The sequence below is a fragment of the Lithobates pipiens genome, unplaced genomic scaffold, assembly GCF_037356315.1.
Source record: "Lithobates pipiens isolate NorthernLeopardFrog02 unplaced genomic scaffold, aLitPip1_a1.2 Scaffold_16, whole genome shotgun sequence".
Classification (NCBI taxonomy): domain Eukaryota; kingdom Metazoa; phylum Chordata; class Amphibia; order Anura; family Ranidae; genus Lithobates; species Lithobates pipiens.
In genome coordinates, this window is record NW_027507748.1 from 184,564,728 (window position 1) to 184,592,547 (window position 27,820).

Below are 27,820 nucleotides of genomic sequence, written 5' to 3' on the forward strand. Positions count from 1 at the left end.
GCAGTCCCATAGAACATGTATCAAAGTGCCAGCCTGGGAACACTGTCTCCAGCAAAGGGGGGAGGCAGAGGGGCTAAATTTAGCAATACGATGCGGGGTTAGGTACCATCTATGTATGATTTTGTGTGAGAGTTCCCATAAGGAAGTGCATTTTGTAGCTAAGTGTGTGTGTTGAATAGCTTTGCTCCATTGTGAATTGGAGATGGGGATGCCTAAGTCTCTCTCCCATGCTAGCATGGATTTGGTTTTTTGGAAAACTGTTTTGTCCTGTAGGCTATTGTAGAATAATGAAATGCTGCCCCTACACCTTTCATCAGTAGTTAGATACTTCTTAACTTTCCAATGTATTTCATAGGGTGAGATGGTGATGCTATTGAGGAGTGATTGGACACGTGCATATGAGAAGAATTCCGTTTGTGGTAACACGTATTCCTCTTGCATAGCTACAAAAGATTTTGCTATTGTATAAGTCGCGTACCCATAGTATTCCTGATGCGAGCCATCTGTCTAGGAATAAGTCTGGAATCAAAAGGGTTAAAACCCTGAGAGGAATATGCATAACCGAGGTTAGACCTTCTATTGGTTTATGGGAAGATAAATAAGTCCAGGCCTGTAAAGAGGCAACCACAGGAAGTGGCACCTCCCTCGGGGTCCGTGACATATACGGAAAAGCCATAGCGTAGTTAGAAAGGTTACCCCCCGGTATAGTTGACTGCTCTAGTTCTCCCCACAGCGAGGAGGGATGGACAGCCATCCACTCCTTGATCTGTGCAAGGACAGCTGATCTGTAATAATCTGCTATCACTGGTAGACTCATACCTCCTGCTTTCCTAGACCTAATCAAGGTGCCAAATGCGCACCTTGCTCTTCTACCTTCCCAGAGGAACTTCAATAAAAGTGATTGCAGTCTCGCAAAGAAAGATTTGCTAGCTGGTACTGGGACAGTGCGAAATATATATATCAACTGTGGTAAAATCTGCATTTTAAATGCCGCTAGGCGACCCAACCATGAGAGAAAATGCTTTTTCAAGGTTTGAAAACCCATCCGCAGCTTGTTTTCTAATGGTAGATAGTTAGCTTTAAAAAGTTGGCCGAGACAAGAGGTAAGTGTAATCCCTAGATACGAAATCCCAGAGTCCTGCCAGATAAATGGGTAGGTATTTTGTATATGGTGTTTCTCCTGTGGGGACATGCCTAAGTCTAGGATATAAGATTTAGTGCTATTGACCTTATAGTATGATATTTTGCCATATTGAGTCAGAAGGGCTGTAGCATGTAGTAGGGAATTCCTTGGGTGTGTAAGTATCACGTCGTCAGCGAATAAACTTATAACATGCTTACGGCCTCTTACATCAAATCCCTGTATATTGGGATCTTGTCTGAATTTCGCTGCTAGGGGTTCCATAAGCATATTAAAAATTAAAGGGGACATTGAACATCCTTGACGGGTGCCGTTCGTGATGTTAAAGGGCTTTGATAATATCCCCGAGGTATATACTCTGGCGGAAGGTGAAGTGTAGAGTGCAAGTATGGATGTGAAGATGTGGCCCTCAAAGCCAAACTTCTCCAATACCCTGGCCAGGTAGACCCAGTGGACCCTGTCGAACGCCTTCTCTGCATCCAGCGCTAGGAGCAGAGAAGGCGTTCGCTGTCTTTTTGCTAGACTAATGAAATCAATAACTCGTCTGGTGGCGTCTGAAGTCTGTCTACCCTTTGTGAATCCTGACTGATCTGGATCTATCAAGGTAGGTAGAATTGACACCAGTCTAAAGGCTAACATTTTAGCATACAGTTTCAAGTCGTTATTCAATAATGATATAGGCCTAAAGTTCTGTGGCACGTCCGGGGTTTTACCAGGTTTAGGCAGAGTCACTATAAGAGCCTCCAGCATTTCTGAAGGGAAGAGAGATGAGGCAGCAGCATCCCGGAAGACCCCAAGCAAGTGGGGTCCCAAGATAGGCATGAATGCTTTGTAGTATTCCCCAGTTAGCCCATCAGGACCAGGGGATTTGTTATTCGGTAATGATGTAATGGCTTTAAATATCTCGTCTACTGTAAAGGGTAGGTTTAGCTCATCCAACTGAGAGAGACTCAGTTTAGGAAGATTCACTGTCGACAAAAAGTTATCAATATCAACCCTAGAAGGTTGCGGGGTGGACTCGTCATCAGCTAGATTATATAAAGACGCATAATAATCGCTAAAGGCGTCAGCAATTTTCTGGGGGTCCTGCTCTTTAGCTTTAGATGTTGAATCAACCAGATAGGGAATTTTGGATTTAAAGCGCTGTCCCCGCAATCTACGGGCCAAGGCCTTGCCAGCCCTGTTACCAGTAGAGTAAAAGGACAACTTCAGCCGTCTTTCCTGTTGTTCAAATTTTTGTAACAAGAACAGTCTAAGATCATGACGTAAATTAGTAAGTTTGACATGGAGATCAGGAGAAGGCTGTGTTTTGTGTAAGCCCTCTATGGTTTCGATTTCCCTCAATAGTTCCTCTAGTTGCCGCTGCCTCTGCCTCTTCGCTCTAGCCCCTAGTTGAATGAAAATACCACGAATATATGCCTTATGAGTGTTCCACACCGTGGATGGTGTGACGTCAGGAGTGGCGTTGATATTAAAAAATTCGGAGAGGTGGCTTTCCAATACAGATTTAGTATGAGGGTCTTGAATTATATGAGCATTTGCTCTCCACAAATAAGTGGTGGGTGAGAGGTTGTTATCTGCGACCTGAATTAAAACAGACGCATGATCCGACCATGATATCGCATTAATTTTGGATTTGGAAATTTTTTGCAGAAGCCACCTATCCGCCAAAAACAAGTCAATTCTACTGTAAGAGCGATGCCTGTGAGAGTAGAAAGAATAGTCCCTCTCACAGGCATGTCTACAACGCCAAACATCATACAATTCATTAGATCTCAAGAAATTAGCTAAAGATAACGCTCGTTTGGAGGAAGTAGTAGTGGAATCCACCTTCGGGTCTGGAGGGATATTAAAGTCCCCACATAGCAGCAATGCTCCTTCTTTCACCTTGCGAATTTTCTTCATGAGAATATTCAAAAAATGTATCTGACGAGCATTGGGGACATATACATTAACCAATGTGTAGCGATGGTTATTAATGTCACAAATCAATATGAGAAATCGACCATTAGGGTCCATGATTTGCTGATGTAGCTGGAATGAAATCGAGTCACTGATGGCAATCATGACCCCTCTTTTCTTCTCCCGTGCATTTGCAAAATAATAGTGTTGAAATCCTTTGGACGTACATTTAGGAGGTGCGTCTATGGGGAAGTGCGTCTCTTGAACACAAAGAATGTCACAGTGTGACGACTGGGCTTCAGACCATAGAGAGAACCGCTTAGCTGGATGATTAAGCCCGTGGGCGTTAATTGACAATATGGTGATTGGCATGATCTTCAAGCCTCCTCAATAATGGACAAAGATCTGAAACAACCCGGTAGCAACATATCTTCAGTGATTCCCCGGCCAGGGATAGTGCACGACATAGGACAATGAGGTTTCTGGAAAGCAGTAAGTACATCAACAGCTCCTGGAACAAGAAGGGGAGGGAAAGGGGAAACAAAACCAATAGTGTTGAGAAAACAGTTAAAAGGAGGGTCATCATAACCCATGTGCAGAATGTATCCGCTCAAGAAAACGGGGTAATTGGACCAGCAGGAGGCTCCTAAAAGCGGGGCCTATTGGATAGACTGTGCCATACAGCGTCCAGGTCACTAGAGGAGCAATAAGTAGCTGGCGTCAGGTGTGTATTATTCATGAGGTAAGTTCTTTGGCATGTCGGACATAGGTGAATGTAACGAATCTTCCAGAAGGATCTTCCATGATTTGAGGAGTTGAAGTCCTTTGGAAGGAGAGGAGATTATATAGTTAGTCCCTTCCTTGTGCACAATTAGTTTAGTGGGGAACCCCCATTTATAGCTAAAGCGGTGGTTTCGCAAGACTTTGGTGATATTGTTTAGATTTTTGCGAAGTTGCAGGGTGTGCTGCGAAAGATCCGCATAGAACTGGAGACCGGAAAATTCCGTATTGTGGTGTTACCCCTTCCTCGTCATCTGCATTAGACGATCCTTGGTTTGATAAAAATGCATGCGGAGCAAAACATCTCTAGGTACAGGGGCTGGAATGAAGGCAGGCTTTGGGATGCGGTGTATCCGATCCATAGATATCTCAATAGGTGTGAGATCTGACATGAGGGTGGATAGCATTTTCGAAACATAGGTGCGCAGATCTGCATCTGCAACTGTTTCAGGGATACCCCTCAGCTTAACATTATTTCTCCTGGCCCTGTCTTCCAAGTCTGCTAACTTTGCTTTCACCCAGCTTTGTTCTTCTTCCACTGTGTCATGTGCATCGATCAAATCATTGATCGTAGAGGCATATTCCCCCATTTTAGTCTCTATATGGTCCACTCTTTGTCCCATATCTTTTAGATCTGTGCCAAAACTTCTCATGCAGGCCATCATGTCAGTATGTAAAGAGCTGCGCAAGCAAATAAGCATGTCTTTGAGAGTAGTATCAAGGGCAGGTTTATTAGTAGTTGGAAAAGTCATAATGGAGTCAGGGAGTTCCCTGGTATCCTCCTGTGAATCAGTGGGAGAGCTCACCTCAGCATGTCGCGTTGTCTCCTCTCCTTCCCTTCTGCTCCTTGCCTTGGCCGGGCTTCCATTCAACGGAGTGGAGGCCTGAGAGTCTGAGTACCGTCTCTCAGGGTCCCGTATCAGCCCGCCGCTGCGCTCCGGGGATGTGGCGGTATGGCGCGGAGTGGAGGACGCGCCGGCGCCATCTTGGGACTGCCGGCCTGGTGGCTGTGAAAAGTAAGCCGTCAGTTTCCTGGGCCTTTTGTCCGCTCGCTTCCGCCTAGACATAGTCGGTAGGTGTCCCGGACCTGGATCGCCGCTCAGGGGAAGGTTAAAACCGCCTCTGAGCTCCCTGAGCCGCTCCGTTGTCCCGCTGTGTGTCGGAGCTCCCGTGCTACACGTCCATCTTGGCTGAGATCAAGCCACGCCCCCCCAAAAACGGATGTTTTTAAAAAAAATGTAAGCATTAACCCATGTCCCCTGGGGGAGGAGTCGGGTCCCCAAACCCTTTTTAGGACAATATCTTGCATAATAGCCATTAAAATGAGCACTTTTTATTTCAAATGTTCTTGTCCCATAGACTTCAATGGGGTTCTAAAGTTCGGTCCGTTTTAAATTTCTGGTGCGAACCGGGGGGGAGGGGGGTGTTCAGCTCATCTCTAGTCTCCAGGAATGGATAGGCCTTGTTCACACAGGCGTACTTAAAGTAAACAGTAAAATCAGTCTGCATATGCAGCATATCATGCTTGTTATACTCACGGTGGAACTTAAGGGGTTAATCTTCTGCATTGTGTAAAATCAGTCTGTATCTGCAGCATATCATGCTTGTTATACTCACGGTGGAACTTAAGGGGTTAATCCTCTGCATCTTGTAAAAGGACTGTTGTATCCTGTATGCATAGCTCCCCCCCCCCCCCCCCTTCCCGCACTATCTGTCTATCTGGGGAAGGCCAGCTAACACAGGCAGGGTAGCTGACCTGCACATGCTCAGTTGTGTCTTTTATGCTGGAGAGAACATTTTCTTGTTCTCAGAGCTAGCCAGGTCAAATGATATAGACATCACACATGTGGACATTTATACAAGCTGCAATGAAAAAATCTCTCCCCTCCTGAACTATCAGCACTGGAGAAACTGTGCAGTTTATCATGTAACCATGGTATACAGATCATCCAAAAAGGTATATACAGTATATAGTGGCCCCGTGGGGGGAGGGCGGATGAACTATTTTCATATTACCGGGTTTAGTAACACTTTAAGCATACACCCCTGTGAGGACTATGTTTTGCCTGCATATGATACACAGGTTATCTGTGTAGCCACGTGCAGAAAGTCCCAATGTTTGTCAATCAGGAAGCAGTGCCAGTATAGACACAGCTGTTGCTCCAATTGCACCATGGGTGCAGGTGCATGTGCCGACTTTTGAGAGGAGTAGCTTTGTCTGTGCTGCCATTGCATCCCAATCTACATGAATAGGACTGGGTGTTATGTGCATCAATGTGCAGGAAAAACACAGCCCTCATACAAGTGTATGCTTAAGTATGCCCATGTGAACAAGGCCATACATTTGGTCAAAATGTTTCATTTTAAGAATATTCGTTCAGATTTCTAATGATTAGTGGGATCAAATCAGCGTTTATGTTTGACTGCAGAGATAAGAAAATTCTAAGGAGCATGATAGAACATTTTTCTTAGAACACATTTCTAACAGTAAATGTGGTTTATTCAGGAAAGTTTGCTAAAAACAAAAGTCTTTTCAAATTATATTTTTCATGTCATTGAATGTTATAGTATATCGCCAGCTATAAGAAATTTCCCCAGCTGTAAACAGACATAATATACATTTTTTAGGGGTTTTAACCCTTCAATACCGGGCACTTAAACACCTTCCTGCCCAGACCAATTTTGAGCTTTCAGCGCCGTCGCACTTTGAATGACAATTGCGCGGTCATGCTACACTGTACCTAAATGAAATTTTTATAATTTTTTTTCCCACAAATAGAGCTTTCTTTTGGTGGTATTTGATCACCTCTACGGTTTTTATTTTTTGCTAAACAAATAAAAAAATACCGAAAATTTTGAAAAAAATATGTTTTTTTTGTTTCAGTTTCAAAACTTTGTAAATAAGTATGTTTTCTCCTTCACTGATGGGCACTGATAAGGCGGCACTGATGGGCACCAATGATGTGGCACCAATGAAGGGGCACTGATGAGGTGGCATTGATGGACACTGATATGTGGCACTGATAGGCGGCACTGATGGGTGGCACTGATGGGCGACACGGATGGGCACTGATAGGTGGCACAAATTGGCACTGATAGCTGGCATGGATTGGCATGGATGGGCAGCACAGATGGGCATGGATGGGCAGCATAGATGGGCGTGGATAGGCGGCACAGATGGGCATGGATGGGCACTGATAGGTGGCACGGATGGGCACTGATAGGTGGCACAGGTGGGCACTGATAGGCGGCACAGGTGGGCACTGATAGGCGGCATTGTATTATGTTGTACTGTACTAATGGATGCCAATCAGTGCCAAACAATAATGCATGCCAATCAGTGATGCCCATTGTGGGCACTGATGGGCATCCATTATGGGCACTGATTGGCATCCATTGTGGGCACTGACTGTCATCCCTGGTGGTCTAGGGAGGATTACCTTGTTCTGGGCATCCCTGGTGGTCTGGTGGTGTCCCTGGTGGTCCAGTGTGAGCATCCTCGGGGGGGGCTGCGCTGATAATCGATCAGCACAGACCCCCCCGTCAGAGGAGCAGCCGATCGGCTCTCCTCTACTCGCGTCTAACAGACGCGAGTAAGGAAAAGCCGATCACCGGCTTTTCCTATTTACACTGTGATCAGCCGTGATTGGACACTACTGATCACGTGGTAAAGAGTCTCAGTCTGAGACTTTTTACCGAGATCGTAGTTGCAGGGTGTCAGACTGACACCCCGCAACAACGATCGCCGCGATGCGTGCTCCCGGCTCAAAATACTGGTCACATCATATGACGTCCGATCAGGATTATGAAACCACTTTGCAGCCGTCAATTGCCTATAGGGCGGGTGGCAAGTGGTTAACCAAGACTATCCAAAACTATATTAAAGTGGATGTAAACATGATTCATGAAATCTGACCTAGGCACATATATCTGTAGTGTTTACTTATCTCTCTCCTAAGCCCCAAGTCCTGTGTCTTTCTGCTGTTTCATGTTTTTGCTTTATTGTTAGCATGATAACTTCTGACAAGCTCTCTGACAACTGAGTTAAAACCAGCCTGAAATGTGTCCCTTGTCTTGTCACATTGTGCACATTCCTTCCTTTCTCTATTTATGTGGAGATGGGGTGTGCTCCTTTCCTCCAATCAACTGTCACACAGTGTATGCCAAGACTCCACTCCTACTGCTAAATGAGGAAGTTAAAATTCTAACACAATGTTAGAATTCGAAAGAGTCTAGAAGCTGAAGACAGCAGATATACTTGTAAAACGTATGTAGGGAGATTTGTTTCATCTCTGTGTACCATCTGAGGCTGTTCACTTCACTGGGTATATCTGAGGGTTTACATCAACTTTAAGAAATTTAGCTAAAAAAAACCCTCTGCTTATTTACAGTTTTTTTCTTCGGTTTTACCGTGTCAATACATTTTCAATTTTGTATAAATGTCAAGTTATTTTGTTTCCTTGTGCACAAAAAAATGATTTAATTATATTTTCGTATCAAAAAATATCATTTTAATAACAGTTGCACAACTATCTTAAGACTTAAACAATGGCCGATTTTAATTTTTAAGGTTCTGTGTTTTCAGAAAATATATTGTTTGGGGGGTGTACTAACGTTCTAAGCTCTAAGAAAACTATAGGAAACATAAAAAAAAAAAAGGGGAAATAGTAAAAACGGTTCTGTAACCTGAGATGAGAAATGCATGGCTAGTTCTGGCAGTAAAAAAGAATAAATGGAACACCATTAGATAAATTGCTAAATTTCAGCTAAGATCACTAAGTTCCAGAAAGCTTTTATGCTGGAAAACTGTTGGACAAACATTACATTTGGTGTTCCAGTGGGCAGTCATCTTAATTACAACATACATGAGAAAATGTAATAAAATGTCAGAATTCTGGACCTAGCACCATCTCTAAGCTGTTTTAAGTTTGTTTTGAATAAAACAAATTAATCTGGACCTAGCAGCAGATATACATCACATTAAAGCAGTTGTATACTGCTGGCAGTTTTTTTCCCCCTGCAAGGTAAAGTCATGTGAAACTCACGTAAAAACAAAGCTGTCCCAGTGATGTCTGTGCTGCAGCCCCTTCCATCTTCACCTAACCTATTCCCGGGATGATGTCATGCGTGCTGGAGCCGCTGTTTAAGGCACAGGGCTCGGAAGGAACAGCACAGGTGTCCGTTCCTTCAGAGCGCATGTCCCAGTGATGTCACCTGCTGCATCTAATGTAAATATCTCCTAAATGGTGTGTATTTAGGAGATATTTACACTACCTATAGGTAAGCATTATTATAGGTGTACCTATACAGTAGGTCAGGGGTCAGCAACCTTTTACTATTTAAGGGCTTGATTCAATGTATGTGAATGCATGGGGGGCCATATTCACCTGCTAATAAATGAAGATAATAATAATCCTAACATATTAATAATAAGTATAGGTTTACCTCACTTTAAAGTGCTTCATTAATAAAAAGCCAGTTCATCCTGAGGTAGCATGTGGCTGTGGATTCAGATTTTACTGCCGCCTCCACCCATCCTGTCAACCAAGGGTAGCTGACACCAGCCCTGCCAGCGAGCAAGGTCTGGCGATGGGGTTCCTGACCCTAGGCAAAATAGGGTTCCTGCCCTTAGGGTAGATGGGGTCTCCTTCCCCGGGGGAGATGGAGTCCACGTCCCTAGGAGAGATGGGGGCTCCATCCCTAGGGGAGATGGGGGTTCCCATCCCAAGGGGAGATGGGGTTTCCACCCTAAGAGCAGATGGGGTTTCTGCCATAAGGGGAGATGGGATCCACGTCCGTAGGAGAGATGGGGGCTCCATCCCTAGGGGAGATGGGGTTTCTGCCCTAAGGGGAGATGGTCCCGTCCCCAGGTGAGAAGAGATCCCTATCCCCAGGGGAGATAGGGTCACTGTTCCCAGGGGAGGTTGGGTCCCTGTCTCCAGGGGAGAAGGGGTCCCTGACCCCAGGGGTGATGGGGTCCATAATAGGGTCCCCTCCATATTGCAAAGCAGTGTCCTCTGTCCCCTACACATCACTCCCATAGTGTCCTTTTCCCCCTCGCCCATATCAGTTTCCTATGCCTCCCAAAGCAGTGTCCTGTGTCTCATGCACCTCCCACTGTAGTGTCCTATGTACCCCATAGTGTCCTCTGCCCCCACCTGCACCCCACACCACACACACACACACACACATACACACACACACTGTGTAGCTATAACTCTCTTACCTTACACAGGTGTACAGCAGAGCAGAGATTGGCCAGTATCACAGGGCTGGATGGGGGCAGGAACTGCTGAAGTTAACTTTTCACATTAAGAGGCTGGTGATTGGTTGCTTGGATCACCCGCAACCAATCACCAGCTGTTTAATGTGAAAAGTTAACTTCAGCAGTTCCCACCCTCATTCAGCCCTGTGATACCATCCGTTGTCCAATGAAGAGGAGAGTGGCGAAAATGTTCATGGGCTGGGTGCATGTGAATTCATCACAGATACTGACTAGCTCGACACTTAGCAGTGGGAGGCCCTGTGCGGCCTGTGGGCCATAGGTTGCCAACCCCTGCAGTAGATAAAAGGCAGTAAAGGCAATTTACTTACACTTTACATAAAATAAGTGCAAAACTTCCAGAAATTTGTGAATTTTCCCAGATATTTCATTACATCTCCCAGCAAAGCCTTTATCTTGTTTTTTTTTTATTTAGTATGGCACCATTTTTGTTCAGGCATCATCCAGGGTCAGCATCTACTGTCTGGACGGTGATGCTGGCTCAGGGATGACACAAATGTCTAACATAGATCAGCCTGTACTGCAACCTCTCATCTAGTGATTTTCTACAAACTTTAAATCTTGCAGTCTGAGAGATGAGGTGAGATGGGGAGATATTAATTATTAATGTTAGAGTTTTTTTCAAAAAAAAAATAATACCGTTCTTGTATATTATGAAATGTCAAGAATGTATTCATGCAAATATGCAGGCTACTAAAAGGTACACTTTAACATGCATAAAATAGTACTGCTGGGAACTGTCCTTTAGGCTTGGGAGTATTAATAACTATAAGTAGATACATTTAAAACATTGAAATAAGAATCATTTGGCATTTCAGGGCAGATTGTTTAGCATTCCAGGGCAGATTACATTTTAAAGATTGAAAGGAATGTTTCAGTGTTTTTATATTCCACTTAAATAAACTTCAACACATTCTTGTTAGGCATGCATTTTTCTTTTCTTTTACATAATTCCAGTACAATGTATTGGGAAATTATCAGACGAGGACTTAAAAAACATTTGTTTTCTGTCCCTTTGGATATTTAATTCTTATTCCAGAGACAACATGTTCCTTTGCAAAGGGAACTGTCTTCCTTCTTGCCCTTGAGTTGTCATCTTGACTGAGATGTGCTTCTGATCACTTCATTGGTGGAAATTAATTCTGTTTACTAGCTTTTTGGCCTTGATCCAGCTTTGCAGATTCTTTTACATCAATTCATACTGTTGCTTTTAAAGCTAGCCTGCATTACTGAATTCTGATAACAAGACTTTAAATAAAATGTATTTGCTTTCTCCACTTTAAGTAGAGGTAGCTTCAAAAAATGACTTAATTGTGTTATTTTTGCAATTTTTACATTTGAATGGTTATGGTTGTGATTGTTGTACATCCGTACATTTGGATTCATTCACAGGTATTAATTTAAAGGCCTAACAAGTGTTCAATTACAGCTCTCCAAATGCTCAAGCATTTTCAGCAAAAGCACATTTTATTATATTTCAAAGCACACAATATGTTTTCATCCACATTTAGATGTATTCTAATACTGAACCAGTGAATAGACCTAAGAAAAATTGAACTGTCTGTGAAACTGTCCCAGTGCAGTTGGTAGTGGAGGGCTCTTAAGACAATCCTTTGAACCTCTTGTGAGTGGAAGATCCAACAGGTGCCCAGGAGAGACACACGTGCAGTTGTTTTGAGTGGCTAGCATGTATCCTGCTATATAATGGAAGATTTGTCAAGTGACTTCTGCAAGAGGAGTAAGACACACCAGTCATGGCATGTCAAGGTTCAGCTGTAGGAGTGGAGATACAGCTCTATCTATCCCTAAGCCCTGGTTTACACTGGAGAATTTTTACATGCAATTTGACAGGTCAAATTGCATATCAAATCAGTGGCAATTGCCGTCAATGCCACCATTTTAATCTGTGTGATGCCACATCTGCAGTGCTACACCGATTTCAAAAAGTAGTACAGAAACTACTTTTTTGCGATTGCGGCCTGCCATTTACATTGACATCTGTGCAGAAACCTGCAAGGATGTCTCTGAAATTGCAGCCAAAAATCAGGACTGACATGCAGGAGTGAAATTGTGCGAGTTCAGCTGAACTCGTACGGCTTCATTCCCGCAGCTCAGTGTGAACCTGGGCTAAATCAGATGTAATTGTGTAAATGCAGCACCTTTAAATATCTTTTAGAAGGATAACAGTTCTCTGCAGAAGGCCAATGCCATCTTTGTTCAGTCATCATCAAACTCAACTTCCTCAACTAAAATCCTCTCCTTTAATGAGACTATCATATAACCCCTAGTGCCTGTAAAGGCATTTGTGTTCACTGTTCTTGGCTGTATGTACAGAAGTCACCTTGCACAAATAAACTATATAGTATTTACAAAGCAAGGATTATTACTTTCAATAAGGTTTGTGCTAATAAATGGATCTTCTACTTGAAAGAATTGTATTTTGTATCTGTGAGGGTCCTTGTCACTTCAGAATACTGTTCATACATATCACTGACTGTTATACCTAGGATCTAGAGAACTTTTCTCTATATTACAGACCTTGCTTGAGTTGTAAATTTCCATATTAGAAACTTTGATGAGATCTAGAGAATGTACCTCTACATTACAGACTTTGCCAGGGATATAGAGAACAATACTCTATGTTATAGAACTTGCCTAAGATTTAGAGAACATTCCTTCACGTTACAGGCATTGCCTGAGATCTAGAGAACAATCCTCCCCATTACAAATAAACACATTGCTTGGAGTTTAGAGAATGTTCCTCTATATTACAAACTGTTCGTGGGATTTATAGGATGTTTCTCCATAATACAGACTTTGCCGGGGATCTAGAGAATTTTCCTCCATATTATAGACTTGCCTAGGATCTAGATCTAGAGCATGTTACACCATATTAAAGACCTTGCTTGGGTTTTAGAAAATATCACTACATATTGCATGCCTTACCTGAAATCTAGAGACTGTTCCTCTATATTACAGACTTTGCCTGGGGTCTAGAAAATGCTCCTATATATTGCAGACTTAGTCTGGAATCTAGAAAATGTTCCTCCATATTACAAATTTTGCTTGGGATTTAGAAAACATTAGATATTACAAACTTTGTTGAAATATAGATAATATTCCTTTATATTGCACACTTTGGCTATGGTCTAAAGAAGTGATGACAAACCTTGTTGAGCCTGAATACCCAAACTACAACACAAAACCAACTTATTTATTTCAAAGTGCCAACACTGCAATTAAACCTAAATACTGAGTTTTTAGTTAAAAAAACAACTCATATAGTACAGTTATCTGAACTAATTAACATCTTTTGTCTTAAAAGAAAACACAATTACAGAGCTTTCAATGATACAGCTTTTATTGGAAAAAACATCAGCATCATCAATACAGAGTCTATACATACTGTATACATAGGTGTAATCACATCAATGATCAATGATTTCTGATGTTTCCCATGTTCACCCCCAAATATCACATCACACTCTCATCAAGTTCTGTATATTTTCCTCGTACTGTTCCTGATGCAGACACCCAGCCACCCAGGTGATGATTACCCACCTCAGGAGAAATTGCAGTCAGTTCAGCACTCACCCAGCTCTGGTGTCCATTGTTGATGGGCCTGGCAGCAGCTTCTTCTTTTGTTGGTGCCTGTGATCTCCCTCTTCCTACTCATGCCTCTCCTTACCATCTGCTGACATGGGTACATCACCTGCCTTCCATTGGCTCAATCTCCACAATGTGTTTCACCTGCCAAACTTCATCCAACCCGTCAGCACCGCTTCGTCTCATCCATGTTCACTCTGGACATGTCACCCCTGGCGCCAGAGCTGTGTGGGAGATATAGTGCTATGGGGGCGGACAGAATGCATTCTTCTTCCCAGTATAGCTTACGTGCCCACAGAGAGGGCTCTGCATGCCAGCTGTGGCACGCATTCCATGGGTTTGCCATTGCTGATCTAAAGAATGCCCTTCTACACTATGTTGCAGACTTAGTCTGGGATCAAGAGAAAGTGCCTCTATATTGCACACACTGGGGTGGATTTACTAAAACCAGTGCAGCTGTGCATAGTAACCAATCAGCTTCTAACTACAGCTTGTTCAATTAAGCTTTGGCAATAAAATCTCAAACCCAATTTGTTACTATACATAGCTGCACCAGATTCTGTGTTCATCAGTTTTAATAAATCTCCCCGATTGCCTGACATCTAGAGGTGCTCCTCTATATGACACATTTTACCTGGGATCAAGAGAGTTCCTCCATGTTAATTTCCCTGGGAGGACAGTTGCATGAAACCGCTGCTTAGATATGTTTTATCTATGTGAAGACTTACTACTTACTTTGACGTTTTCAGTAACCTTATCACTATATATAACAGTTTGCTTTAGTCACTCTGCCCCATCCACTTGTACAGGTACAGAATAAAAAAACAACACTGTTTATTGACTTACATTTAAAGAGTTATTAATATTTGAATATCTCAAGCAATACATGCAGTATCAATGTCATCAGATTCATTTACGTCCATAAGTGGCATGGTTTTATAAACATCCTTTCTCTATACAATTACAAAAGTTGTGGCAGCCATATGAATTCATAGTAAATCCCAAATGCAGGTTGTGCAGGTTTCTTGTTCAGTAGGGTTATTGTGACTGTGCTTTTCGCTGTCAATGCAAATTTATTATCAGCCTGCACAGACAGATTGTAAACAACATGTCCTCTATGTGACTAGTTTATTTTACCTCCAGTCTTTCAGTAAGAATAATGATCACTATTCCAATAAATATGTAGGAGACAATCCCTTAAAAGATAGAAATATAAGCATAAAAACATGAAAGATATTGAAAACTACTTTCAGAAAAATGTTATATTAGCAACTAATAAGCTGCAAACACGTTATATTTTTCCTTTTAAAAGAATCTGTTACCATTCAGAACTCCCTACCCATTTATACCTTGATTGGATTCTTCCTGCTGATCTGCTGCTCCATTGGAGTCCACAGTAAACATCTGGCCCCAGTACGTAGGAGAATGCAGCCCCAGTATGCAGTCCTAGAGCCCAAATGGCCAATAAACTAATTCAGAGACATATGAGGAGGAGGGGATGAAGAATTGACATATTTCAACTGTGTACTTCAGCTGTTTGCCTTCAGTCCAGTTTTGAGTGCATAGTCTCCATGTAAATAAAAATATGTTCCTCATGCCAAACTACAGATTTTTAAGTCAATACTGAAGGACTAAACCACCTACTAAATGCTTCAAGTATAAGCTGCCCTGTTTGTTACATTTCAACTGTCTGGTTAGTATAATGCTAGATGGGCCACTATGCTTAACATATATTGTTATTGTTTAACAACTTGCAGACCAAGCCTTTTCTGGCACTTTTTGTTTACAAGTTAAATCAGTATATTTTACTCGAAAATTACTTAGAACCCCCAAAGATTATATATATATATATATATATATATATATTTTTTTTTAGCGGAGACCCTAGAGAATAAAATGGTGATCATTGCAATATTTTATGTCACATGGTATTTGTGCAGCAGTTTTTTAAGAGCATTTTCTTTGGACAAAATCCACTTGAATGAATTTTAATGCAAAAACACAATATATGACCCAATTTTTTGGTAAATTATTAAAGATGATGTTACGGCAAGTAAATAGATACCTCATTCTTCAAAATTGTGCACACTCGTGTAGCATCGGCAAACTATAATACTGAAAAATCGCCATAGGCGATGTTTTAAAAAATTTAACGGGTTACTTGTTTAGAGTTACAGAGGAGATCTAGTGCTAGAATTATTTCTCTCGCAGACGCAGTGGTACCTCACATGTGTGCGTGACTTATGTATGCATTCGCTTATGTGCACGAGCACAGAGGGATGGAGGCACTTTAATATGTTTTTTTCTCATTTTTACACTGTCCCTTAAATTTTTTTTTAATCACTTTTATTCTTATTACAAGGAATGCAAAAAATCCTTGTAATAGAAATAAGGGATGACAGGTAGTGTTTATGGACAGATCTGAGGCAATGAAAAAAAAAATTGATCTTTGGCTTTAAAAAAAAAAAAAGTTTACCTCCGCCCTGGACCGGAAGTGACATCATGATGTCACCCCGGTCCTCCAAGACCCTAGAGAAGATCAGAGAATATCTGGTCTCTGGTAACCTCTATAGCCAGCCCGTCGGATCATTGCTCAGGCGTGCCGGTAAAAACCAGAGGAAACCACTTGCAACGTATATCCACGTAGTGCAGTTGGCAAGTGTATAAAGGGTGAAAATAATTTAGAAACTTGCCTTGAAATAATGGAAGACATAAACACTTAATGAAGATCGGTGAAACTGTTATGTCATAGACTACAACATACAGTATATAGTACAAAATGTATAATGTTTGTTGAAAAAAGTTAGAAAAATTACATAACTTTCTAAGCAGGCATTTGTTGCCAATATTGCTAGCAAACATCACAGCAAAACTTAGCATAAAACAGTAAGAAATATACCTAGTAGGATCACTTTGCTGCATTTAACCAGTTGCCCCGAATTACTCCCCAAATGTCACTTATTTTAGTTGAAGGTTGTGATAGCCTTAAATGCATGTACTGGCACATTTGTACAGAATACTCTACAACCCCTGGCAAAAAGCATGTAATCACCGCTCTTGGAAGATGTTTATTCAATTGTTTAATTGTGTAAAAAAAAACTAATCACAGACATGCCTTAAAACTATTTTAATTTAACGTTCCATCCTTTTGGCTTTAAGAAACAGTTTTTTATTAAAAAAACTGTAGTCAATTGCAACTGTTTTTGCAGATCAAACAATATGGAATCAGTCAATTCTGAGGAAAATATTATGGAATCACCATGTTCTTTGCTGTTCTAAAACAAACATCTGCATCAGATTGCATCATCACCAAAAATCCTTTGAACTGATGAAATAAGAAAAGTGTCCAAAATCTCAATATAAACTTCTGCATTTATTAAAAATGTAATGACTGTCATCTCCCCCTTTACCTGACCAAGGAAGACATGGAAGAGGCAAGTTAGAAAACTTAAAGGGGTTGTAAAGGTAAATATTTTTTCACCTTAAGGCATTCTATGCATTAAGGTGAAAAAACATCTGACAGTGTCGGCCCCCCCAGCCTCCCTGTTTTACTTACCTGACCCCTCGAAAGTCCCGCGCTGGCCCCAGACGTCCTCTTCGCCGCTCAACCTGGCCGCTGATTGGCTAGAGGGGATGGATTGAAAACAGCGCAGCCATTGGCTCGCGCTGCTGTCCATCACATCCAATGACGCGGTGCTCTGGGGGCGGGGCCGAGTGATACAGTGATACGGCTGTATCACGGGAGCGAGCCCGCAAGTGCTTCTCACCATGCGAGGGAGATCACGTGAACATGAGAATCACTTGCGGGGGGAAGCTGAGACAGCCGCTGAGGGATCCCAGAAGAGCAGGTTCTGGGCCACCCTGTGCAAAACGAGCTGCACAGTGGAAGTATAACATGTTTGCTATTTAAAAAAAAAAATGAACTTTACAACCCCTTTAAAGCAATATGCCTCAAAAAAAGAAAATGCACAACAAAACAAATAAGGAAGAAATGGTCATAAACTGAAGTCAATGTTTGTGACCGAACCGGCTAAAGGAAATGGAATTTAGGCTGCATTCACACCTGAGCGTTTCAAATTTGTGCGTTTTTCCGGGATTTTACCGTGATTTTACCATGACGTTGCCGCGTTTTTGCCGCTAAAGGCAGAAAAACGCCTGTAATCTGCCCCAAAGAAGCTCATGTTCTTTTTTGAGCTTAGGGCATTTTTCAGGCGTTTTGCTTTAGGTGATAAAATACTGAGATGTGAACAGGTGCCATTGAAATGAATAGGATTTTGCTTATTAGGCGTTTTTCAGGCGTTTTTTTTCAGGAGTTTTACAAGCTGAAAGCGCACAGGTGTGAATGCAGCCTTACATACAGAAAAGCCAAACGAAAACTATCATTAATACATAAACAGAAAAAAAAAAGGTCACAGTGGGCTAAAGAAAAGCAATCATGGACTGTGGATGACTGGATGAAAGTGATATTCAGCGATGAATCACCAATCTGCATTGGGCTGGGTGATGATGCTGGAACTTTTGTTTGGTGCCATTCCAATGAAATGTATGAAGATTGCCTAAATAAAACATGCACAATTCCACAATCATTGATTATATGGAGTTGCATGTCAGCTAAAGGTACGGGGAAATGACAGTCATTAAATCTTCAATAAATGCACAAGTTTATATTGAGATTTTTGACAGGATGTAATCTGATGCAGATGTTTGTTTAACCACTACAGATCCGCGCTATTGCCAAATGACGGCATCAGCGCGGACCTACATTTCCGGGACTACGTCTATTGACGTCGTCCCGGATACGAGCGGCCTGCGCGCCCCCTGAGGGGCGCGCGCGGCGCGCGCGGCGCGCTCTGTGATCGGCGAGTCCGTGAGACTCGCCTGATCACCGATCCGTGCAAGGGGTCGATCCCGACCCCTTATCACGTGATCAGCTGTCAGCCAATGACAGCTGATCATGTGATAGAACGGAGCCGGTAATCGGCTATTATTCCTCCTCGCGCTGACAGCGCGAGGAGAGAAAAAAAAAGCCGATCACCGGCGGCCGTGATCGGGACATCAGTCCCGATCACGGCCAGCAATACAGCTGACCACCTGCCCCCTGCCAGTGCCCACCTGCCCACCGCCGTGCCATCCTGAATAAAAGTAAGTGCCCCCCATCAGTGCCCCCCATCAGTGCCCATAGTGCCCACAGTGCCACCTACAGTGCCACCCACAATGCCACCCACAGTGCCATCCAGCAGTGCCACCAACAGTGCCACCCACAGTGCCCACAATCTGCCTCAAAGGTGCTGCGACCCAGTGCCGCCCATCAGTGCCCAGCAGTGCCACCCATCAGTGCCCAGCAGTGCCGCCCATCAGTGCCCAGCAGTGCCACCTATCAGAGCCACCTATCAGTGCCACCTATCAGTGCCCATCAGTCCCATCTATCAGTGGTACCTATCAGTGCCCATCCGTGCCACCCATCCGTGCCACTTATCCGTGCCACCCATCCATGCCATCTTATCTGTGCCCATCTTTGCCCATCAGTGCCGCCTTATCTGTGCCCATCGGTGCCGCCTTATCTGTGCCTATTAGTGCCGCCTTAACTATGCTTATCAGTGCCCACCAGTGCAGCCCATCAGTGCCCACCAATGCAGCCCATCAGTGCCCACCAATGCAGCCCATCAGTGCCCACCAATGCAGCCATCAGTGCCGCCTAATCAGCGCACTTCAATGAAGGAGAAAAATGACCCGTTTGCAAAATTTTATAACAAACTATTAAAACATGATTTTTTTATTTTTATTTTTTTGCATCTTTTTTTGTTTGTTTAGCAAAAAATAAAACTCCGAGCTGTAACTAAATACCACCAAAAGAAAGCACTATTTGTGGGAAAAAAATGATAAAAATTTCATTTGGGTACAGTGTTGTATGCCCGCGCAATTGTCATTCAAAGTGCATCAGCGCTGAAAGCTGAAAATTGGTCTGGGACTGAGGGGGGTTTAAGTGCCCAGTAAGCAAGTGGTTAAGAACTGCAAAGTACATGCCGAATCCATAATATTTCCTCGGATTTGAGGGATTTTCTTCAGCTTGAACTGCAAAAACAGTTGCAACTGATTACAGTTTTCTTTCATTTTTTTTTTGTAACTGTTTCTTAAGGGGGAAGGTTGGACTGTTCAATGAAAATAGTTTGGAGGCATGTCTTTGATTATTTTTTTCCTACACAATTAAATGAACATTTTCCTACTTTTTGCCAGGGGTTGTAGAGTATACCGCACAAATGTGCCAGTACATGCATTTAAGGTCTTAACAACCTTCAACTAAAATAAGTGACATCTGGGGAGCAATTCGGGGCATCTGTTTAAATGCAGCCAGGTTTTTGCCAGGTGTTGTATACATAGTATATTATGTAATGGGGTCTTTACACCATTGAACATGACTGATTGAGACATACAGAAAGCACTCCTTTTGAGTATGTAACACTATCTCCTTAACTGTTGGACCGCTTCAGAGGCCTGAAGAGGAAGGCATTACATGAAACGCTTTTACACTTTATGGAACCACCAATCTATCAAATAAATAAATACCTTCCCAGCTCTGCCAACCACTGCTTTGGAATCCACTGTTAATAGTTGATATCCTGTTGCTGATGAGAATTCATCAGTAACAGGGTCTCTAGAATATGCAGGAAGACCACATCTGCTTCCACTTCCTTACGTCCCGGTTCACACGGTGAGATGCGGGAACCAGCTTGATTCCTGTGCGGGTTCCTGCATTGCATCTTACTTGCAGGCAGTTAATTCTGCTCTCTGTGAACCACTGCGGGCATCAATGTAAAGTTAATGACACCCCCAAATCCATTTGCAGATCGCAGTGCAAACTGTGAAATCAGGCAGGAATTTGATCACATGGATGTGAACACCCATGCAATTCGATTCCACTGCGGGCCAAAAAAAGGGTTCTGCACCATTTTGGTGCAAATGCAATCTGATTTCAGCCAAACAAACTGTATGGCTGAATTTGCATTGCACAGACATCACATGTAATGTGCACAGCAGTGGAAATCGCATACAATATCTGGCATCGCACTAGTGTGGACTCAGCCTACCAGATTTCCATGAAGGTGTTGAATCCTCTCCACTGAAAACACTGCACTGAATAAGTCACTGGCAAGAAAAGCTACTGTTACCGTGCCAGCAGAAGAATTGTGACATTGGCTTAAAGTGGTTGTAAACCCTTACAGACCACTTTAACCTACAGGAAACCTTAAGGCTTACCTGTAGGTGCAAAAAATATCTCCTAAACCTACACGGTTTAGGAGATATTTGCAAAAGGCAGTTACCGCTGTAGGCAGTGACGCGCAGGCGCACTGAGCGCGGCATTGCTAACGTCGATCAAGCCGTTAGTGGCGGCTCCCGTGCACATGCGTGGGAGTGATGTCATTGCAGCTCCTGCAAATCACAGTGCCTCGATACCCGGAAGGAAGATGGATGCTTTGCGGAAGAGGGGACAGCGGTGACATGGCAGGCTCTTGTGTCAGGTAAGTGTGATGCATAGTAGCCCATTATGCTTTACCTTTGCAGGGAAACAAAGAGGAAGTAAACCCCATCAGGGTTTACTTCCTCTTTAAACAAGTCAGATCTCCTTGCCTAACATTTTGAATTCTGTAGGATGACTACTTTCAAAAAATCTGCAAAAAGATTAAAGTAATCACTTGAGCTATATGGGACTTAGACGTATACTCTGAAATGTAACATTTTTAACCGCTTCCAGACCAGTCGCCGCAGTTATGTGGCAGCAGGTTGGCTCGCCTGCACGAGCCGTCCTAGCTGTACTCCGGCTCTTTAAGACGCCTCTGGTGGCACGCGTGCACATGAAGCATGTCCCTGGAGCCAATGGGAGTGTCCGGCGGGCGCAATGACTACCGGGCACCCGCGATCAATAGGGACAGAGTGAAAACCGGGATCTGTGTAAACACACAAATCCCGTTTCTGTCAGGGGAGAGGAGACAGATCGTGTGTTCATACTAAGTAGGGACAACAATCTCTCTTCTCCTCTAGTCAGCCACATTCCCCCTCACAAATAGAACACACCCAGGGAACCCATTTAACTCCTTGGTTGCCCTCTAGTGTTACTTCACCTTCACTGCCAGTGACATTTATACAGTAATCAGTGCATTTTAATAACACTGATCTCTGTATAAATGTTACTGGTCCCAAAAAAGTGTCAAAAGTGTCCGATGTGTCCATCACAATGTTGCAGTCCCGATACAAATCGCAGATCACAGCCATTACTAGTAAAAAAAACATAATAATAAAAATGCCATAAATCTATCCCCTATTTTGTAGACGCTATAACTTTTGTGCAAACCAATCAATATACGCTTATTGCGATTTTTTTATCAAAAATATGTAGAAGAATATATATCGGCCTAAACTGAGGAAGAATTTTTCTTTTAATTGGGATATTTATTATAGCAAAATGTAAAAAAAATTGTGTTTTTTTTTTAAATTGTCACTCTTTGTGTTTATATTGCAAAAAAGAAAACCCACAGAGGTGATCAAATACCACCAAAAGAAAGCTTTATTTGTGGGAAAAAAAGGACGTCAATTTTTTTTGGGTACAGTGCCATACAACCACGTAATTGTCAGTTAAAGCAACGCATATAGCAAAAATTGGTTCGGTCATTAAACAGGAAAATCTTCCAGTGCTGAAATGGTTAAATACTCAGACTTTTATTAAGCTAAAATATTATGAAATATATACCTTCCTGGATAAAATGACTAGTTGAAGCAGTTTTTCCAATCTTTTTCCTCACACAAAAATAACCATGTCTGAATAAAGACACACATATACAGGTCAGCTTGATGTCAGGGACTGACTAATAAACAACATTCATTTATGAATTCATATACCCTACATTAAGTATATATTTATATGGATAAAAATACCTTGGGATTTATTGTCATGTCTAATGAAGCAAATGAAAGATTTTATTTCAGCTTGCTATTACTCTTGTATAAAAATACATGAACACTACTAAAAGGCTTACAGGAAATAAAGTGAACAATGGCATTTTTTGTTAAATAAGCTAATCAGTACAGTTTTTTTTTCAGAATATCATAAGTATATCAGAACAACGATCGTTAAAAAAAAGTACATTTTCTGTTCAGGCAAAATACTTCCCATTCACACTTTAAGTTAGCCTCATTTGCATAGAATGAACTTTGCTATAAGAAATATCCCCAAAAATGTTTTTGAAAAACACATTTCTACATCAGTTTAGGCCAATATATATATGCTTCTGCATATTTTGTGGTAAAAAAATCACAATAAGTGTATATTAATTGGTTTGTGCAAAAGTTATAGTGTCTGCAAATTATGGGAATGATTTATGGCATTTTTATGGCATTTTTATTATTTAATTTTTATTTTACTAGTAATAGTGCTGATCTTCAATTTTTAGCGGTACTGCGACATTCAGATCAGAGACGTTTGACACTTTTTTGGGACCATTGGCATTTATACAGTGATCAGTGCTATAAAATGCACTGATTACTGTGTAAATGTCACTGGCAGGGAAGGGGTTAACACTAGGGGGCGATAAAGGGGTTAATGGTGTGTTCCCTCAGAGTGTTCTAACTGTGGGAGGATAGGATTGACTAGGAGAGGAGACATATCATTTTTCCTACTTAGTAGGAACAAACAATATGGCTCCTCTTCTCCGACAACTGAGGGATTTGTGTGTTTACAAAAACACAAAACTGTAGAAGTTGTTGAAAAACACTTGTATCTAACACTTGTATGATAGGGGGAGATTTACTTCCAAGTTTTATTGTCAATGTTTTATTGAACAAGCTGAAGTTAAAAGCTAATTGACTACCATGAAAAGTTGCACCAGATTCTGAGTGCTCCAGTTTTAGTAAATCCCCCTCATAGATACAGCAGACCATACTGGCACCATATACCAGCACTGGCGTTTATTTATATAAGGGTGAAACAGCATGCGACGCACACATTATTTTTTTACCTGTAACCACAATCAAACTCCCAATTAAAATTTACCTGAACTTGGAGAAATATGTAGGCTACCATTGCTGATCTCAAAATGTCTTATTATGTACAGATCAGTGACGGCCCCTGCATTAGGGGTGCACATGCACCGCCCCCCCATCCATGCACCCGGGCCCCTGATCTACATACAGGGACGCCAGATACATGGATTCCAATGGGGGGTGTGTTTTTGAAGCATGTGATTAGAACCAGAGGTTTTAATAGGCTTCAAAAAAGGGTGGACTCCGGGCGCAGAGCACTGCACCCGAAGCCCACCCAGTTGTGTGAAGATAACAAATGAATATTCATTATTGCCACACTGATCCTTCTCCCGGCCAATCACGAAGCGGGTCTGAGGCCCATCACCCGATTGGCTGAAAGGGCAGGAGAACCTATTGGACGGCTAGCAGAAGGAGAGAAGGCATACATGGCAGAAGCCAACGTGATCTACGAGAGAACACAGGAGACACTGCCTGACCCACAGCTCACCGCTGTCACCCACTGCCTGACCCGCAGCCCATCACCTGCCACCAAGATGGCGTAAGTGTCAGCCAGACAGCAAGTGGGCGGGCGGGCAGTTGGAGGTTGGATAAGTGCAGTTGGCTGCCTGGAGGAGGGGTGCTGGTTATGTGCAGCTTGCCTCCTGGGGCGGTGCTGGTTAAGTGCTTCTGACCACCCAGAGGGTTGGTAGATTGCTGCTTCCCCCACAAAAAAAACCCACCAGCCGCCACCGGTACAGATATATATATATATATATATATATATATATATATATATATATATATATATATATATACTTTTACTCTAATCACAATCAAGGTGTCCCTTTAAGCAAACCTGTCATGAGGGAAACATAGAAGCTAACATTGATGATATCCTTCAGAAAATTCTAGCTTGCTGGCTGTTATAATAATTGACAGCATTTTAAATTTGCAATGTCCTAAAATGTGTATACATATAAGGAATTAAGTCATAAAATGTTATATTCTTTATATTCTTTATTTTCGTGCTGAAAACGTGACTTTTGCCGCGTACACACGACCGGACTTTTTGACAGCAAAGGTCCGACGGAATGAGTCAGTCGGACAATTCAATCATGTGTGGGCTCCATCGGACCTTTGCTTGCCAAAAATCTGGCAGACTTTAGAAATAGAACGTTTTAAATGTTTCCACCGGAACTCCGCCGGACCGAGAAGTCCGTTCGTGTGTATGCTAGTCCGACGGACAAAAACCGACGCTAGGGCAGCTATTGGCTACTGGCTATGAACTTCCTTATTCTAGTCCGGTCGTACGTCATCACGTTCGAATCCATCGGACTTTGGTATGATTGTGTGTGGCCAAGTCCGTTCATTCTGAAAGTCCGTCGGAACTCCGCCGAAAGTCCGTCGGAAAGACCGTCGGACCTAGTCACTCGAAAAGTCCGGTTGTGTGTACGCGGCATTAGAGTATTGAGTTGCATTTTATCACAACAGTCAGGCAACTAGCATTTTCAATGACAATGCCTTATCAATGACAGTCTCTATGTTTTTCTAAAAACAAGATTATTTCATGGTTATAGTGTATGGTAAGGACCACAGTATAGGGATTTGTCATTCATGAAACAGTACAATGATTAAAACGCTGCATAATATTGTTGTTATGGCCAGGCAGAAAAGAATCTCAAATCTGAGAAAAGAATAAAGGCAAAATAATAACAGAAAGATAAATATGGGTGATCAAAAGAATGTGAAGTCAATAATACTTATTCCCATGTAACCAAGGAGACTGTATAATAGGCATTAGGGTAAACATATTTCTTGGATGTGTTACAAAACATGCTACTATTACAGAATCCAATAGTTAACCCTATAGAATTGCAAGAAAAGCATTTTCAAAATAGAAGTAAAAATCTATGTTATAGAATCAGAATACAGCATAATATAATAGCAGGAAATATAAACGCCCATGTAGCGAGCAACCATAAGGGCCCATTCACACCAGGACGCAGCGCAGGAAAGCCACGTTTTGCGAGCGTTTCCTGCATCACGTTTAAACTACGTTGGGTCTGTGACCTGCTGCAGGTGTCAATGTAATCCTAACAACACCCCAAACACAGATCACAAACACAGTGCGTTTGCCTGTACCGGATTTCATGCTACCGCAGTATCACGCAATTATTGTTTGTTTTTTAAAAGTAGTGCATCCATCACTATTAGTGGAATCCAGTGTAATTTCAGCCTATTCAAATGAAAGAGCTTGAAAATAGTATTGCATCATTCCTGTGCAATTCCAGTGTGAACTGGCACTAACAGAAATAAAAGGTAAATTATATAGTGCGAAAATGTTTTAATATATATTATAATAAGTCTGCCTTTTCTTTCGGAGCTAATTATCGGGTGAGGAGCGTAGGTCTGGAGAGAGCTACTGTCTGGGTAAGCGCAAGCTGACTCACAACAAACTGGTTCCTAGACTTTGGTGAGTGGCAGTGTGTGTTTAAGATGGTGTGGATCACAGAAAACACGTCAACGGCACGATTGTCTGCATGAAATAGAGCACTATTTGGAGGTGGCGATTCACCAGTGGTCACATTGTGGATTTGTTTGCAATGGACTATAACATGGACATTTTTGTTTATACAGTATATTAATTATCTTAACATGCTATTCAGTTTATTTGTGTATTTATATAAGTTTTACCAGTAAGGAGATACTGTACCCACCGACCATAAGACTATAAGACTTTTTGGATTGCAATCATACATACACAGAAGTTTCTTTGGTTTAGCAGCAGGGGTATCACACACTATTTATTAGGAATCTGTGGCACAGTGGTTTTGTTTTTCAATATAACCACTTGCTTACTGGGCACTTAAACACCCTTCCTGCCCAGACCAATTTTCAGCTTTCAGTGCTCTCACACTTTGAATGACAATTACTCAGTCATGCAACACTGTACCCAAATGAAGTTTTTGTCCTTTTTTTCCCAAAAATAGAGCTTTCTTTTGGTGGTATTTGATCACCTCTGGGGTTTTTATTTTTTGCGCTATAAATGAAAAAAGACCGAAAATTTTGAAAAGAAACGCACATTTCTTTGTTTCTGTGACAAAATTATGCAAATTATTAATTTTTCTTCATAAATTTTGCCCACAATTTATACTGCTACATGTCTTTGGTAAAAAATAACCCAAATTAGTGGATATTATTTGGTGTTTGTGACAGTTAGGGAGTCTACAAGCTGTGGTGCGAATTGCACAAAATTGATCACATCTGATGTACTGGTGGCCTATCTCGCTTCTTGTGATCCGAACAAGCCAGGAAAGTACAAATACCCCCCAAATTACCCCTTTTTGGAAAGTAGACATTCCAAGGTATTTAGTAAGAGGCATGGTGAGCTTTTTGATGTTGTCATTTTTTTCCCACAATTCTTTGCAAAATTAAGATTTTTAATTTTTTTCCACAAAATTGTCATTGTAATAGGTTATTTCTCTCACATGGCATGTGTATACCACAAATGACAAAATTCACAAAATTCTGCTACTCCTCCTGAGTATTACAATACCACATGTGTGGGACTTTTCCACAGCCTGGCCACATAGAGAGGCCCAACATGCAGGGAGCGCCATCAGGTGTTCTAGGAACATAAATTACACATCTAACTTGTTGACTACCTATTACACTTTTGAAGGCCCTGGAGCACCAGGACAATGACACGTGACACTGATGACAGATGGCACTGATACATGGCAATGATGACACTTATACGTGGCACTGATGACACATGGCACTGATGACAGATGGCACTAATATGTGGCACTGATGACAGATGGCACTTATACGTGGCACTTATGACACGTGGCACTTATACGTGGCACTGATGACATGTGGCACTAATACGTGGCACTGATGACAGATGGCACTAATATGTGGCACTGATGACAGATGGCACGAATACGTGGCAACGATGACAGATGGCACTAATATGTGGCACCGATGACGTGTGACACTGATGACAGATGGCACTGATAAGTGGCATTGATGACACGTGACACTGACAACAGATGGCACGTGACACTGACAGGTGGCACTGATGACAAATGGCA